The following is an 18,608-nucleotide window of genomic DNA, read 5'->3' on the forward strand; positions in this document are numbered from 1 at the left end:
TTTTACAGCATAATTTTTTGCCACTATTGTTTAAAGAAAATATAAAAGAATAAGTATTTTTTTTTATAAACCAATAGTTAAAGTGACATACTTACGCAAGCACCAAATCTAACCCTAAACCGAAGTGACATTGGTTTGAAAATAGGACATAAATGTTTTAATCTAGAAGGCTGACAGTGATTCTGAGAGTCATAATTACAGCAAATCATACATACTCTTTCAGACACGCAAAGCCACCCTAAAATGTGATTTTTATCCCTACATTTCTCCTAGCACCATTAGACCGAAGTATTGTCCATCCGATGCCTGTATGCCATTGGATCAGACGGCTGATCATTAATTACATGTAAAGTTTGCATTTTCAGGATTTAACACCACTATTAGATCAAAGGTTTCAAAGTTCAATATAAAAATGGGTTAAAAAAGCGCAATATACTTTAATAGACATATATTTACTTATAAAACCTTAATATACAATGTTTTTTATTATTATTTAACTGCTTTGTTGAATTTAATACATTTAAGATTTGAGTGTTACACAATTACATGATTTTTACATGATTTGTGGTTTTTGTATGTAGTAAAATTTTGCATGTAAAATTGTATGATCTTCATTGAGGGGGTGCCAGTAAGGGTTTCGCCTATGCCAAATTATCTAGTATTGACAGTACTTTAAATGTAATTAGTCAAACACAAACACATAGGAATTGTCTGCTTGTGCTTAATTTTACTGAATGTCAATTGTATAATTTTTTCCTGTCATTCCTATTTAAATGTAACTTCCTGTGGTTCCAACAAAAAATTAGCCATCTTGTATAAATGTAATAATCAATGTTACTAATAAGCATACAGCATGCAGACTCTAAGAAAGGATGTGTTATTTTTTTTTACAAATCTTAACACATTACGGTATGTGTAATTTTGTGTTAAAATAAAACACAAGTTGTGTTAAAAGTAACACAAAAGTGTTGTTTAAATAATAACACGGAGATCCGTTCTAAGAGTGAATAAATACACTCTAAAAAAATTTGCTGTAATTTTGCAGCTGGTTTCCAGTAACTTACTGTAGAAGATAAAGTCAAAAAATGTTTCATGTTCATTTAACTTTGAACAAAATGTTGCCAGTAAATAACATAAATGTAAAATCTACAGTAAGTTACTGGCAGCTAGTTGCCAGTAATACCCATTAATACTGTAATTTCTACAGACATTTTTTACAGTGTATGCTCAGCCTTACTAAATAGCTAGTACTCATTAAATACAAAAATGCCAGTATCACTGCAAACTTAGTATTATAAGTTTTATTATACAAATATTAAATGTAGTATTAATCACACCTATAGAAAATAAAACATGCAAGACTTGCCAGCTCTTGGCATCTGTGTCCCAATCTCTGCCAAGCGGACCACCAACCAAAGGAACAAATCTGTTTGCAGATACCACAGTCTGTGCAGACTGAGCATGTATTTAGAGAGAAGAGTGGGCACACTGCGGGCTTGGCCTGAGTCATGGTTTACAAAGTTATTCAGATTGACATGTAGTGGCCAGGGTCAAATCCATAAACCCCAGGTCTACTGTCAAAACATTTTACATGTGACTGAACATGACATCCTGACCTTCAGCATCTTTCCGTCTCAATGCCAGCCTCCACAGGAAGTCTCCTCACAGACTGCAGGGCGGGATTCTGGATGAGGCCCTAGAATAATGAAACCATTTAGCTTAACAAACTAGTATCCAGTTTTCATCTGCACTGACTCAATAGCATGGAATTGTAGCATATTCTGATCAATACCAGAAGGCCTACTTTTGCATTAGGGAAAAGTATATTTTTAAAAGAAAACAGATTTTACCCCAGATTTTTTCTGTTACAACTGCATTTATTAAATAAATATATAGGTATATTTTTATTATTAAATATATATTTTTAATGTTAAAATATACCTGAAATATACCTGACCTATGACCTTGGTAATATATAACTGCTAACATATTTTGCAGTTATATATTTTACCTATATCTAATAAAAATATTACATTTAAAATTTCAGTTTCATCAAATGTTTCAAAAGCAACCTGACAGTACAAACTAGAATGATTGAGAATAAAACATTATTATTATTGTAATTATTATTGTTATTATTATTATTATTATTATTATTATTATTATCATTACTAAAATATCAAGAACATGTAAAACGATTTACTTTTATACAGAAAAAAATCTGAGAGGGCAACCTTCAGGATGTGTTACAACACTAAATGACCTGTAGATTGATCAGTACTGTAACACAACTTTGAATTAGTAAAAAATGACTGCTTCAGTAATTTTCTTTTCATGATCCAAAAAAGCTTTCTGGGCCTAATTGCGAGTAAATGATGACAAAATCACAAGATATTTGGCAGCCCTCTCAAGGGTTACCTGCTGAACGTACTGTCATAGCTTGGAATGCAAATGTTCACTGGGCTCTGAGAAAATCATTTTGTTACTTTCGTCCCCACTCTCCCCTACTCCGGAAAAGAATAAGTCTTTCTTGCTACAATGAGATGTACTAAGCAATGATCATACCAATTAGCTAAAATGTCACAAAATCTTGCTTATGTAAACTATTTTATCAATTAAAAGCTACAGATTAGGAAAAGCTCTACACTGTAAAAAAAAAAACTCTGTAAAGACAAAGACTTGTAAATGTTAATGTTCATTTAACTTTGAACAAAATGTTGCCAGTAAATAACATAAATTTAAATCTACGGTAAGTTACCGACAACCCAGCTGCAATTTCTACTGATTTTTTTTACAGTGTAAATATAATATCCCTGAGTATACCTCTATGTGCTGTGTGTGTGTAGAAATGAGAGAAATGAGGTCCCTTTAACAAAAAAGCGCCTAGCCATTGGCATGTTCAGTCAAAGTATAAACCACACCAGAACTTTCAGAGTTTTCCTTTACCAAAGTGATGCAACATTCCATCCTCATTGACAAATTTGGGAAGCTAATGGGTTATGTGAAGACCAAGCTGGGAAATGCACATGTGGGCAGCAGGCCTACGGCCATAGCTTGTGGGTACACCACCCATCTCTCCACAAACATACAGTACATCTGGTCTATCAAACTGTAAAACCTTCCATCTGGTCATATCCAAACCCAAAGCTAAAGCTGCAAAGCCAATTTTTTAAGCCTAAAACTATCTCTCAAATTAAATTAATAATGTACCTCAGTCTGTAAGTGTTGTTAAATCTTAACACTAATTGCTAAAACAATTAAAATAAGGTTGGTGGTATTGATCTCCTACTTGTTTTTGTCTTGAAATGTTTATTTAATATTTATTTATTATTGGGTTCCTGTAGCTCAACTGGTAAAGCCCATGTATTTGATATCCTGAAAACACAAATACTGAGTAAATGTATAGCTTGAATGCACCGCAACTCAATTTGGAACATCTTAAATTTAAATGTTATTCAGATCTGATGTTTAGCCTACCTCAATGTTTGAATGTTTGTATCTCTTTTCTTGGACTACAACAAACACACAGATTGTAGGCTACAGTTTACTTCCTCGGCCTGTTGACGTAGACAAGACCGACATTATCATAATTTCTCCCGCTTGGACTCACAGCCTTTAAATTAACTCCTGTTAGCATTGCATTGTGACCGAATCTTTCAAACATCCCTTAAGAAAATTAACCATGTTTTTTTTTGTGGTAAAAGTGTGGCAACCATGTTTTCTTGTGTATTTTGTTTTTTGTGTATTGATTACTATTAGCAAAACCATGGTTTTACTATGTTTTTTTTAACTGTAGTGAAACCATGGTTAATTTTGGGATGGTAAGTAGCGTCACATTTCCGGCTGACACACAACGTACAGATTAGCTGGCCAATCAGCGACACAGCGCTTTTCAGATCAATGAGTTTTGTACAAAATCAATGCATTTGAGGAAAGCAGTAGGCCTATCTGGAGCTACAAATGTACATTATGTTGAAAATAATGTGTTTTTTTTTACTATAAACCACGTGATCACATTGTATATCAAATACATATCAGCAATAAAATAGGCGCACTTTTAGAAAATATCTTTTCAGACATTTGCAAAAATGTTTCATGAGCTTTACTTACCTTTCCACTGCCTAATCTGCCCAGTAAGGTTACTTAAAAAGACACACATTATTTGTTAGGTCATAACTTAAGCTATGAGAAGAATGAAGGTGTGGTCGGAGGAAATTGTGATCATACGTCACAATTTTGATAAAACAAGCGTTTGTATTAAGACGATTCTAATGCTCATCACTTTGCAAAATGAAAATTGCTATTTTACAAACTGACTGCAAGACTGACTTATGAATCAATGTCAGACAATATGAAAACATTCAGTCATTGCAGAAATAACAGAGACTGTCTGTTACTGTTTTCTAAGTAAAATCATAGGGGAGAGCAGGGGCGAAAGTAAATTTTTTTCAGAAAAATAAACATAATTTTAAAAGATAATGTTTTAGACAGAGATATATTTTGCTGTGGTCAATAACTCACAAGTATGATCAATCAATAACTGGTGGAATTTTAAACAAATGTAAAATGACTTCAGTATAATTTCACTTTAGGCGACGAAAGTAACACACAGGTGAGTTAAAAGTAACAACAAAGCAATATATATATTTGTGTTACAATTGAAATAATCACTTTTGTTTGTCAAAAAGTTACTTTTGTCCCATGTTTATTTTGCCTTGTTTCTCCCCTACTGTAATGTGAAGAACATTTTGTGAAAATACAACCTTGATATGTTTAATATTGTCTGAGAAATCATGTTTTGATGTTCGTCAAGAATTAGGTTTTGAGACTTTAGCCTGGTTTTCACAGACATGGTCACATACTGCAGCTGTGTCCCAATTCAAGGGCTGCAACCTACTAAGGATGCGACCTTAAAAGGTGAGCACTCGGTCTTTCAAGGTGCCAGCCTCAGAAGTCTGCGAAGAGAACTGAAATGAGATGGTTTAACCTTCGGAGGACCCATAATTTGCGTCACCTGCTGCATGCACCCACCGTACCTGTCAGCAGGACACAGTGGAGATGTTTCTGACTTATTAAAATAAATATGGATTCGGAAAAATATTAATTATTTTAGAAAATATGACATGTTTATGTAAATTAAATAACATAAAAAAAAATAACATAACTTATAAAACTGAAACAGTGGCAAGTAATGTTTTTCTGCTAAAATACACACTTTTATTCAATAAAGGTTTCAGTTGTTTATTTTAGGATATCCAGCCGTTATATGCAGCTGTTGCAATGAATCTGAGGATAGCCTCAGCTGTAAAGGATCCATTCGTTCTATCCATAACAGCGCGGAGAAATAAAGATGCATTTTGAGGCTTCATTCTAATCATCCTTTGAATTGGGACAGCCTTACTAGCCTCAAGTCACGCTGCTGTGATGAAATTGGTCTTAGAATACGTCCTTAGAAGGTCATAGCCTTCAAATTGGGACACAGCTTACATGTCATACATCAGCACACTCGAAATCTGAAAGCAAAACAAATTATTGACACGCATCATTTCTTTAAAAATCAATAGACAACCGAACTTTCAACCTTGCAAATGCATGCTATACTCTTTCAATCGAGCCACAAAAAGTAGTTTGACTAGAAGAAACACAGGAAGAATTCCATCAACATGTCCAGAAAGCCCTCTGTAGTAAAGTTATGCCACAAGAGTGAACATTCAGGACACACAGTGCATGTAACAGGCCCAGAAATTTGGATGAACCCATTTCCTGTCATTCTAAATGTGTCACAGGGCCTCTGTGCAGAGATTCATATGGGAACACCAGCGGAGCGAGATTTGTTTGCGTCAGAACAAATGGGATTCTTCCACACAGTGACCTCACTGGAAAAAATGCCAGCAGCCACTACACTGTGAAAATTTCATTTGTTGACTGTAAAATAGTTCAGAAAACTAATTTACATTTTAAAGTAAAGCAGCGTATTAATGTCTAGTTGGCAAAACTAAAGTAGAGTAACTCTGTTCATTAAGCATAATTAAGTACTAGTGAATCTGTATAAGGTTAACTTACCCAGTAAGTTCCTTAAATTATACTGACCTGTTCACTACATTCACTTAATTTGGTGCTCATGTGGATTGTACTGGTAAAACTGAACGTCAAAAATGCTTTTTGGTGTGTATTTCTTTGGAGAATTGTGATCATTTAAATTCAACAACCCAGCATATTTTAAATTACAGTAGAACCTAATGGGTTTGGTTCGTCCCTTTTGACCCAATGTTGGGATGAAATTAACCCAGCATTCTTCAGAGTGTACTTTGGTGTTTTTATATAATGTACTTAAAGATATGAAATTCATGACTCTATCAGAAATACACAGCATTTTTATTACAGTGGAGACAAATAAGATGTTAGTTGAATGGGGTCCATATTTATAACCGAATGGTTATTTAATAGAAAACAACATCAGTAATACTCGAAAGGGCTTAAACATCCTCTTAACAACACCTACTTGAATATCTCATCAGCTCTTATTTTTTGACCAAGCATAAAAACGCCCTTATTAGTTTTCCTCCCTGCATATTGTATGATTTGAAATTCATTCCCCACTGGATTTCGTGGGGCTAAAAAGTTAAATGAATTTTTTTAAGTAATGTTTACTTACTGATTGTTTTAAAAAAAGACAGTTTGGTTTTACAGCGCAGGTCTGCAGTAGACGCATATCTCCAGCATGACTACGTGAGCACACGTTCTCTTTCTGTCTGGCGTATGGAACGGCACAGCTTGGGAGGTCTCTTGACACTGGTAGATGTCCAATTACATGACGTGTCTCCAGTGGAAGGCTTTTAACCTTGATAAACAAGAGAAAACCCCATGTGTCACTTGCTGTCATTTGCAGGAATTCATTGCCTCGGATCTTTCCAAACGTTCTTCTTATTTACCCATTTACCTCGTTCTATCCATAAGATTGTAATGTGTGAATACCGGGCCTCTCCGCTGCAAAGGCCTGAGATTTTCCCCATCACAGCCCATAAACAGAGTCCAGTAATTAATGCATCAGTCATTTCACATGAAAGCTTAGGACTTGTTTCTCTGCTCGGCTCATGCAGCTGTGTGGCTGAGTGACAGGAATATGAATGCTGTTGGTGGTAAATGAGCTTTGACGGTTCCTTGGGGTCTCGCCGCATGGTCCACCCGGCCTGCCGTCCTACTCCGGGACTGCTGATAGAATTAGGGAGCTCCTGAACCATGCTGCTCTCACTTCCGGAAACAATTACTGCGAAGCGGCGGGGCCACCGAGCCTGGCGCATTATATGTTTGGAGTGGTGGGGGGCTTCGGCGATGTTTAAAGAGAGCCGAGCAGGGTGCATCCAACCACCCACGCGTGTACGGAAACAGCCCTTTTAGGATGGGGCAAGAAAAACTGAGATTTTCTCTTTTTCCATTGTTTTTGCTGAGAAAGGTTCACAGTGAAGAACTGTAATGGGTGGAGCGTACTGTAGAGCTTTTTCTGAAAGATTACTGACTTGGCATGTTAGGCTAGGAAATATTACATTATAGACAGATGTCTCTGTCTAAGCTCCCAGGTTTCATTTCGTGTGCACAGAGAAACAGAATGAGGTCTTGTGTTTCTGAAGAAGATTTGTACCAGATGCAAAATGAGTTTCCACATATTCGCAGAGTCTCAATGCACTTTGCACGAAAAATCGATCTATGTGGTTGTTTCTGAAATTAACTGGATGTTTTGTGTTTTTTGAAAACAAGCATTCTAGTTGAGTTTGTTTTCCAAACGCTTTGCATAAAATTGAATTAATGGCAAAATCACAAGAATTGCTAGAAGTTCTATATGGAAACATTTAAAGATGTACTTGAAGCAGGGGCGTAATTTCCACTGGGGATGGGGGGACATGTACACCCATTTTTCAAAATCCTGATCGTGTCCCCCACAATTTCAAAGTCATTTGTTTTGATTTTTTTAACCGCATGTTGTCATCACCATGGAAGAACAGGGCTGAGCAGAGCAAGGAGAGTCTGCCGGTGTCGACGGGGTGCCATAAGGGGGGATGCTTAGGACGATTCTTATGGCCCATGAACTTTTGAAGTCCCCAGCCATAGACTCTGCTGAAGTCCCCTTTCTCTCCTTCGCTCCGCCTCGTCTTTACTCCGAGTTTTTAGTGCGGTCTCGCCGTGCCGAATAAACTTCAGAAAGGTGTGTGTATTTCCTGCTATTTTACTGAAGTTCCTTTCTATAAATGCAGTTTACATAATGCCGGAGCAATACAATTCAGATTTACATTGCCTGGTTTGTGTTATGAATCTGACGCGAATTCAGCACTTCATAAGCCGTTTTAATTAAAATAGCCCATATAAGCTAATTAACATAAAGTAGAAATTCTATTAGTTACACACCCCGATGTTTTGTAACACAATATGCCAAGGAAGTATTTTATGCATCCAAGATTTGTGTTGATTGTGATGAGACAGAAACGCACCAGCTTTAAGAAATCAATCGAATTTTATTTTGTAATCTCCTATAGTTGTCCTCTTGATAAAAAACAAAGAATCATTTTAGAGTATAGCTGTTTTCTGAAGTTAAGTTTCAATGATCTGTTGTTATTTTTGTTTATAATACAAGCTATACAAACTTTGGTCAAGCATTTCTTGACCCACTCAAGATTTCAATTGCTTGACATTACATTACAGATATGACATTACCCAGTCAATATTCAATTTGTCAAGTTTATATTTTCACAGAATGTTCCATAATGTAGGGTGATTTTATGTAGAAAACAGTAAACCACAAATAAATCGTATACATCGTATAGGAGCATATTCTTCTTGGCAAAAATTATCATTATAATTAACTTAATTATTTATTGTATTTTGTATCGCCATAGTCCTTAGATTTTAGAGATCTTGTTCAATCGCTTGTGATAAAGGGACAAGCATCAGTTTTTCTTCTTGACATGATCAGACTCGTCAGATTGTTTAGGTCTAATCAGTTGAATTCTGTGCATTCTAGTTGCGTTTGTTTTCCAAACGCTTTGCATAAAATTGAATTAATGGCAAAATCACAAGAATTTCTAGAAGTTCTATAGGGAAACATTTAAAGATTTCCCCATGGAAGGTCACCAGTGCCTTGTGAAGGGCTGCGGGGCACGGCGCTAGGGTTCAGGTCAAAGGTCTGAGGAACCTTCTCATTCCACGCTGCCCTGGCGCCTGCCGGCAGAGCCCTCAATTTGTAAAAGGCAAACTCTGACCTCTGGGGCTTCCCTGGCAAAACACAGGACTTAAATACTACCAGCCATCCTGAGACAGGTCAGTTCAGCTTCCAAAACCCCCTAAAGAAGAATTGCCCAAAGTTCTGCGAGCACAGGCTCTAATAACACAAATTATCCGTCCAAAGAGATGGTCCAGCCATCAGGCCCTAACAGGAGGAATTGTTTCTCTAAGAGGACTGATTCAGTCAGCAGGCCTTATTAAGAGGAATTAAGGCCACAGTTGTTCAGGTCATTACTCTAGATTGATGTGGCCCGATATACTGTGAACACAGAGATGCTTAACACTATGACCTCAACTGAAAATAAGGAAATTAATAAATAGGATTCTTTTTGTAGAGGAAAAGTTAAACCATCACATTTTTCTTATTTCAATGGGTCATCATCACTAGTCTCAATTTGAACATTATGGAGAATGCAAGTTTCCATTCCTTGTACAGTATAAAAATACGAATAAAAAAGAATAAGAAAAGATAATCGCAAATATATGAGTGTCAAATTAATATAGCTCCTGGGTGGCACTTAAGTGCTCTAATAGAAGTGGGAATACAGCCACACAGACAAGAATGTCCGTGTGCCCTCCGGGTAACTTTATCTTCATACGCCAGAGGAGGTCTGTTTGTATTAGTTGGAGTTTCATCCATCAAGCAAGCCTGTTGCAGCGAGACAGTTTCACCGATAAAGGTTTTAGCAGATAGACGGGCAAGAGACAGACGGAGCTAAATTCCGAGGGATCTCACTTTCTCAAACATACTTCCTATATCTTTCTCCCTATGTTTATATTATACCTTCTACAAAAACCTCTAACGGCGTAATTTTGCCCTAGTTTTTCCAAAACCAGAACCAATGTACCCAGTGCAGGTAGGGAAAGCAAAGGTCCCCCCTCAGTTTCTAACAAGCCCCTCCCTCTCTCTGCTCTATGGGCTGGGTCCCCGGGTCTGATTTGGCCCAGCTGGAGGAAGAGGCTGATCAGAATTGGGCTGGTGCAGACAGAGCTAAAGTAAACAGCCGCGGTGGCTGGGCAGGCAGTTAGCAGTCCTCGGACAGATGATCGGGGGGCCTGCGCAGACCACACACGCAGGCACGCAGCGAAAGACCACACAGAGGCTCGCTTGACGGGGGGAGCTCGGGGGCCCTCGGCACGCAAATGCACGGCCCATCGACAGGGTGCTCCTACGGGCAAAGGCGAGCCCCGGGTCAGCGCCTGGCTCACGGAGAGAGCAGGGTGATGAGGACGTGCCATCTGCGTGGAGACTGCAAAAAAAGACGCACAGGTTTTTCCTCTATGTTATGCGTAACAATCAACTTTCATCCAATAAGCAGGAGAGCTTGGGGTAAACACAAACAGGAAGCAGCTTATAAAGACGTCATTTTCAACTAGATTCATGATGAGACCCTGAATGTGCTCCTAAATAAAAACAGATAAACAGAGAAAAAGGCACGCCAAACAGGCAACCAAAATAAAAAAAAATGTATATCTGACAGATTCCTCTTTCCTAAGAACTATTTATAGGTATTTAATAGGGAGTTAACATTTAGCATAACGTGCCCATAAACTTTAAATTAAACATCTAGGTTTTCAATTTTTTTTTATGTTCAATTTCATTTATATATGTTTATTTAATACATTTAAATGAAATATGTAATATTCGAAAATTATAATAATAATTTTGAAAAGTTAAACAAAAAGCCATGATGAAACATTATATTCTGATCTCATTGTATCTTTTACTGTAAGCAAAGCAATTTGTGACATTGGGTAAATTATCTTATTGTACAAAAAGGTCAGATTTTCATCTGTAAGATACACCATTGGTCCACTGAATCGCCTTGTGTTGTACATGACAGCTAGAAAACACCTAGCCATATCAATTTATTGTATTATAAAATTGTTATACTTTATTAAATATTGATAAAAAAACATTGTCATTTGTGCTTTAATATAGCACTGCCTACACAGGAGACTAAGCGGTAGTTTTCACACAAGGAATTTGTCACAAGAGCTACACCTCAGGAACTACAAAAGTCTTATAAAAACAATAAAGTAAAAAAAAAAAAGAATGATGTCCTCCAACCCTAAAATCAAAATAATTTGCCAAATTGAAAATCATAATGCCATACTGCCCTATATATCCAGGATTATGTGAACTACATAATCAAGGTGATTTTTCCTAAAAGACTGAACTGTGTTGTCAGGATGTTTTTCATAACATGTCAAGCCCAGACCAGTCAGAATAGTCTTAACTGCTCTGAATCAACTTATTAATTGCATTATTGGTGGAAAAAAGCATTAGCATTATACAGACATGCACATAAAGATTGTGTATATTTTCTGCAGGAGGACAATACAGGTCATTAGTGTGTGCGTGTGTTTATCTGGACAGTGTCAACTTGACCTGAGGGGAGTAAATGGTCTCAATCACACTTACTCCCCCTCTGCCTCCTATCATGAGAGAGAGAGAGAGAGAGAGAGACCTTGATTCAACACCTCAGCCGAAGATAAGCTGGATTTCATGCTAATGCTGAACACACTTGAGAGATTGCAGCTGGAACATAGAGCCACAAACACACACACTCTCTTTATCTTACATGAATTATGACGGCTTGATTCGGCGAGAAACACACTTTATATTACACTTGCTATATTTTACACTTGCTATTCATTACACAATATTACTATATGCATGCCATGTGCTTTTGCAGGTGTTCACAAATTCTATTTAGCAATGCAAATATTTTCCTGGCTGTTGCATTTACTAACTGTGCTGTTAATTGTGTTGAGGTCAAATTAAAGACTTTGATGAGACCTTACACTAAAAACACACTATTGTATATGCTATTCCTAGCTCCATCTAGAATTGTATCTTATTAGAATAAATAAGAAATGATAAGTTTGTATGACTGAACAGACAGCTGAAGCCTGCCGACAAAATTTCATGACACGTCAACCGAAAAATGTCTCCCCTGAATCCACAGGATCATGGTGAAGATGCAAAAGTGTGTGTAGGTTTGAAGGGTCATCGTGCAGTGATAAAATATGTCTGAGAGAAAATAACAACACAGACTCTGTTTCCTGCAGGGCTTGGAGGGTGTCTGGAACCCTGCCGGGCGACATATGGGTCACGACCCGTCCACACAGGGAAACTGTCTTTCACACACACATGCACGCACATGAAGCATGGGAACTACAGGGAAGACCCTGTGTGTGCGCGCATAGGGATACATACACCTCTGAACGTTTACACACACACGCACACACATGTACTGTATGTTTTTTTATAAAGTTTGCACTTCCATTTTCTTAATAGTGCCGCAGTGTTTCGTGAATAGTGAGAGTAACAATACACTTCAATAGCGTCTAAAAATAAAGCGACAGAATCCTTGGACATAATCCAGTTATTGTTTCAGGAAACATGTTTAATTTGAGGCTGTAGCCTATATGACCTAAAGCTCAACCCACATCATCACGCAAATACAGCAAGACTTACGAATAAATCAATCAACAATGAACATTTTAAAAGCACGTTTCTCATGACCAAGATTCATAATCAATTACCAACATTTAGTGAGACACATAGCCTACACAAAAATATTTACAACAATATTTTTGGTGTTCTATAAACCACATTTTCACAATTGCGCTTTTGCAAATTTGCATAGTATTATTGCAAATTAATTGTTCTTTTTTAATGTATATTAGTAATACTACTTAATTAAAGATTGTGATCTCCTTAAACGGTATTTTCGCTTCAGAGAATTTAGGCCATTTAGTTAATTAACATTATAAATGGCAACTATCAAATTAAACCATACTGATATTGAATTCTCTTCAAACGAATTGATTATTATATGGCATAGCCTAGAGAGTTTATACAATTATTACTGGGCGAAATATTTCATATTGTCTTGTTTTCTATTATTTCTTTCCGATCTTATTTGTATAGAGCTTTTTTCTTTTATCTGTACTGTTTGTTCTAAAATGTATTTGATTTATATAATATTTTTTCTTATTTCTGTGTTTTCTGAAATACAACTGTTTTGTAACAACACAACACCGTGAAAACGCTATTTAAATACAATTGAATTTAAATATTTAAAGTTGGATACTAATCGAACTGTTATAGCCTATGAAAGTCAGTGTCTTAATCACAAGCTATTCATTTTGTTTGGTAAACGTGATGCTCATAATTTCAAATAAAGTTCCGACTTTTAGTGTGACATTTGCAAATTAGAAAGCTATAAATAATACACGGCAAATTAATTATAAAATAAAAACATAACAAATAGAGGCAACTGAAGCAAAACAGACACAAAACTGAAATAATTGTATTTATTTAGCACACGCTCCTTTATTTCGAGAGACTTACAAATAAGTGAGCATTCAAGCTAACAGTAAAGATAGTTTACAAATAAACGATTACAGGTAGGGCCTAATAATAATAAAAACAACAAAATAATAGAAATTGAATAATAATAATAATAATAAAGCTGTTATAGTTATTTTTAATTGTTGTTGTTCTAAATAGTTTTTCTTAGATTTAAATATGGAGTTATTCTCTCTCCCATATGTCCAGCAAACATATAAACCCATCCACAGGCTTCAGCAACTTTCTTTCGCTTTTATTGGTAGACTAGAGTATATCTATGGAGTACCGGCTAATTTTATTATGGGGTACATTTTACAATTCGTTTATCAGGTTTAAAAAGAGGCTTACTATGAATCATTTAAAACGATTCTTTGAAATATAATATTTTTATAATAGGGCAACTTCACCGAATAATTTAAAGGTCTATGCCACTATAATTAATATAATTTAGAGAAAATTGACATTATTTTATTAAAGAATATTATTGAATGACTTCTATGGTGTTTTGAGTTTTAGGTTTTTATACCTGATGTAATTATCAAAGATAACCGCATTATTTTAATGTATACATCTATAAAAGACTGTACAGCCAAAATAACCACTTTGTGCTGTAACACAAAATATGCCTGTCAACAGTAATACGGCAGAAACACAGTGACACACACACAGTGCGCACACCCACACGTTTGTTCTACTTACTGGTCCCTCCAGATGGCGTTAATCCACCTCACAGAGCTTTGCATTATGTTTCTCTGAATCTACTCAGAGAGGTTCACCACATCAACGAGCAGATAACGTTACAACACATTGTTACCTTGCAATGAAACACAAGTCAGCGATTCAGCTTCGGAAAATAAAATAAAAGTAAATTTAATATTTTGCCAATTAAATATTCTTGGTCAAAATTGCTTAAGATAATTTAACGTTTACACTTTAATCATTAAGATCACAGAAAATCTCTTATATCATAAAATTGTAAAAATGAATCAATAATCAATTAAAGTAAAAATAAAGTCAGAAGAGTTTAAAAGAAAAAAAAAAGAGCTAAACGGCATTAGAAGTAAATGCAAAATACGCAAATCTGGTCCACTTCTTTATAGCCAGAACTGAACCAAAACTTTGTCCAGCGAAATTGAGCCATACATAAAAACCACTGTGGTCCATATGTAATTCTTGTATGGTTGAGTTCTGTAAACTGTATGGCCGACAGCCCTTATATGTGGCTCACATGTGGCTGATAGACCAAGAGCCAGAATTATCTCAGAATTTAACCATATTTACATACTTTTCTTATTTTAAATATCCATTATACTCTAAATCAATGTGTTTTTATTTAAACAATAACAAATATTCACAGTCATTTATTATTTTAATAAAACACTATGTAAAAGATATCCTCTCTTATAACTCCCCAGTAAATCAAAAACAATAAACAAATCGAAACAAAATCATTTACAAATCAGTTCATATTTCTGAACACGTATTCAGTGTATTAAGAATAAATGCAATCAAAACAATATAAAGAGTTGTTTACTAAAACGTATAAAGTCACCTAACATTCTCAGAGTAATTCCACACTATCCTGAAAGCAATCAAATGATTAAGTAATAATACTAAAATAATAATAATAATTATTATTATAAGTATTATTATTTATTAGTTTAATACTCAATCTTCTGGTGATATTTTGCTTGAATTTATTTCCATTGTTCGTTGTGATAATTTAAAGAGAAAATCTATCTGGAAAAGATTGGAGGGGAGTTAAACCTACATTCAGTACTGATATAAGACATAATTTCAGATATTTAAATAACTATTATTAATATAATTCATATAATATACTTGATTTAATCATGTTGTTGGGCCTGCCTGACTCTTAAAAAACAAACAAAAAGTACTGCGAATGTCTGTTTGTGCATGATCTGGCTAGTTTTTAGACTTATAAGCTTATTTTTCTAATGGCCGCTATCCATTTGGACAGAGCCTGTATGTCATTACACAAGACAACACACAAGACAAAGGGCACCAGAGCAATGAAAAACACAACAAAATGCTATTGTGAATGTTTTCACAAATCAGACTCTATCAAAAACAAACTACTTTGCAAAGACTCTGTGTTTACCACAAATTTAGCTGATGAAGAAGGCTTTCAGTGTTTAACAGTTACACATTACAAAAATTAAGAGTTGCTGTAAAATGAAACATGTTTCAGATAAAGGCCTGTGTCGCCCGAATTAACAACTCTTAACATGCAATAATTCAATGACTTTAAAATGTCAAAACATCACTTATCTGAAGCTATTTGGTACAGAAAACCTTTGTGGACTGCTGGATACCAGCCGTACTTGATTACAGCGGCTTTTTTGTGTTTCCTAAGTAGAATCCAAATTTTAACTACAGTTTAATGGTGTTTCACTGTGTGCCATATCTAAAACCCACACGTTCCTCATGTGTCATATTACCTGAGCCGTATAGCTCAAAAGAAGAGAGCATTCTTACCATTTGTGAAGTTATGGAGCAACAAATATGGGGACAATTTAGCCTGTATCCGTTCATTTATGCCATATCTAGGCCGGTTGTGACATCCACGTGTGGCCCAAATGTGCTATCTGGGTTGGGAGCATTAATAAATGGATACACCACTGTATAACATAAATAACAACAATAAACTGTAAATAAAAGATTTCCTGCCGTCACAATGTTGAGAGATAACAAGTGAAGAACAATAAAAAAGAAATTGGGAGCAGACCATAATTTTTATTCAATTCCTTTTTATAGCGCTTTTTACAATTGTTCATCGTTCCAAAGCAGCTTTACATGAAATAGACACAAAGAACACAGAAAAGCAAATAATTTTCAAATATAGTTTAGGATGAAGTAAATGAAGTCAGTAATTTCAATGCATTTTCGAACAAAAAGCAGTATGAATGTAAGCAAGGCAACAGGGTTACAGTGGTCAAGGGGTAAAAACACATAATTGTTTATGTACTATATAGACCGTTTTACCAGCAACAACATAAACAAACGGCTGCTGTGGACTAAACTTAACTTCTTGTAGACTTCCACAAAGAACCAATAACAACAGAGTCCCTCTAGAGTAGATTACTATGTCTTATAACAAGCTAAATAAATATCCAGTAAATTACCTTAGTTCAAATCATAGCTAAAGCGTATCAACCATTACACTTAGCTAACATTACTGTATACAATTAATGTCTTAATTAAATATTTGCCAAATCTGCACATTGTTTTCCACAAGGTGTTTGTTCCGAGGTGAGTTTAGTCACTAGCCAGACTGATAAACAAGCACAAAAAACGGAAGTTAACTTCAGGCCAGATGCACCTGTCAAGTGCGTCAGATGAAACAGCCCTTACAAAAATTAACCATGGTTTTACCACAGTTAAAACTAAAAAACTATGGTTACTGTAGTAAAACCATGGTAACCACAAAATAACCATTGTTGACAACCATGGTTTTCAAAAACCGTAGTTAAACCATGGTTAGTGTAGTAAAACCATAGTTTTGCTGATAGTAATCAATACACCAAAAAAAACAAAAAAACAGTTACTTCACTTTTACCACAATAAAACCATGGTTAATTTTTGTAAGGGAGTCTATATATGTGTTTTTGTAAAGAATTGTTTTTTTGCTAGAAATCTGTTATATAATAGGCAGCAGCACAGATTAGGCCATACAAAAGGGCTTTTCATACCTTTTCAAAATAGCTTTAGAGCCGGGTGCAGTACTGTATCATAACCTCACCATCATAACCCGTGTTAAGACTGACAGGCTTTTAATTCATACCTCAATGACATATTACATGTAAAAAATGCTGAAAATACAAGACCATGACAGCCTGTGCCTGTGTTGCTTTTTATTGCAGGCGATAACCAATAAAACAGAATTTGCATATTTTGCCGTAGAGAAGAAAACAGATATCCTAAAGTTTTTATGGGACACTCTAGCGAGGTCTGATGTCTAACTGCTGTGCTGTAAAACTGAGGAAAAATGTCAGTACTGGCCTTATTCAGAGTCCCTTCCCAGAATCTGTGACTCATCACAGAACACAACAGACGCCAAGCTGTGCCCTTATCAGAGGAGTGTCTGTCAGCCACAAATCAGCCTGTCCACTGCCCATCACACACACGCACACACGCACACACGCACGCACGCACACACATGCAAGCATGTCCTGACATTAAAGGGGTCTCCTTAGGTAGCATTAGAATTGGTTTTCACACTTGATTGTTCAAAAAACAAATTTTTCACAGATTTCAGCATTTTTCCCCATTTTGTCCTTCAGGGCATCATTAGGGCATAGGGCTGATTGCTACAAAATTGATGAAATTATCTTTACATACAATACAACGGGTTTAGCCAATTCTTTATTATCTGTGGCCTCTTGCATAAACCGTACCCGAGTATGATTGTTCCCACTCCCCACTCTCCCACTTGTCTGCAGTGCATGATTCATACCTGAGTATACTTACGTCACTGACAGATACAATTGTTTTGAAGAAAACTGGAAGATATGCACAATGGAGTTTAACCCCCCCCCACCCCAGATCTATGAGTGGTAAATAAAGGCTTACAAAAGTGAAAAAGTGAGCCCACATCTAAAAACATTTTTCAATTTCAGGCGCTGAGAGCGCTCCTGTAAAAATGCAAGGCGCAGCAGGCAGTTACAACGCGAGGTGCTTAGGTGCATAAACAGCACACAAAATGCTCACTCTGATTTTTTAACATTTTAAAAAGTCACCTCTTACTGACATTAACGTGTTCTCTCAGCTCGGCCCCTGTTTTGGGTTTAGAATCAGCCACAAGACATGGCCACAACATACTACAAAAGCAACTCAACCAGGGCTTGCTCACATTTGTTATTATTGCCATGGGCAGGAAATAATTAAATGAGCAAAACTGATCTGGCAATATTAGAATGAAACATGTTGTAGTCCCAATGAGCCATTATTT

General features: G+C 35.9%; 1 long non-coding RNA gene across 1 annotated transcript in view; it reads right to left on the reverse strand.

The window, feature by feature from the left end:
- Positions 1-531: 531 nt before the first annotated feature.
- LOC129418634 (uncharacterized) overlaps positions 532-18,608 on the reverse strand; it is an 84,357-nt gene continuing 66,280 nt past the window's right edge. The window contains exon 3 of the long non-coding RNA XR_012357611.1: positions 532-1,696. This is a non-coding gene — a long non-coding RNA (uncharacterized lncRNA). The remainder of the gene's footprint in view (positions 1,697-18,608) is intronic.

This window comes from Misgurnus anguillicaudatus, chromosome 15 (genome assembly GCF_027580225.2).
Source record: "Misgurnus anguillicaudatus chromosome 15, ASM2758022v2, whole genome shotgun sequence".
NCBI classification, from domain to species: Eukaryota; Metazoa; Chordata; class Actinopteri; order Cypriniformes; family Cobitidae; genus Misgurnus; species Misgurnus anguillicaudatus.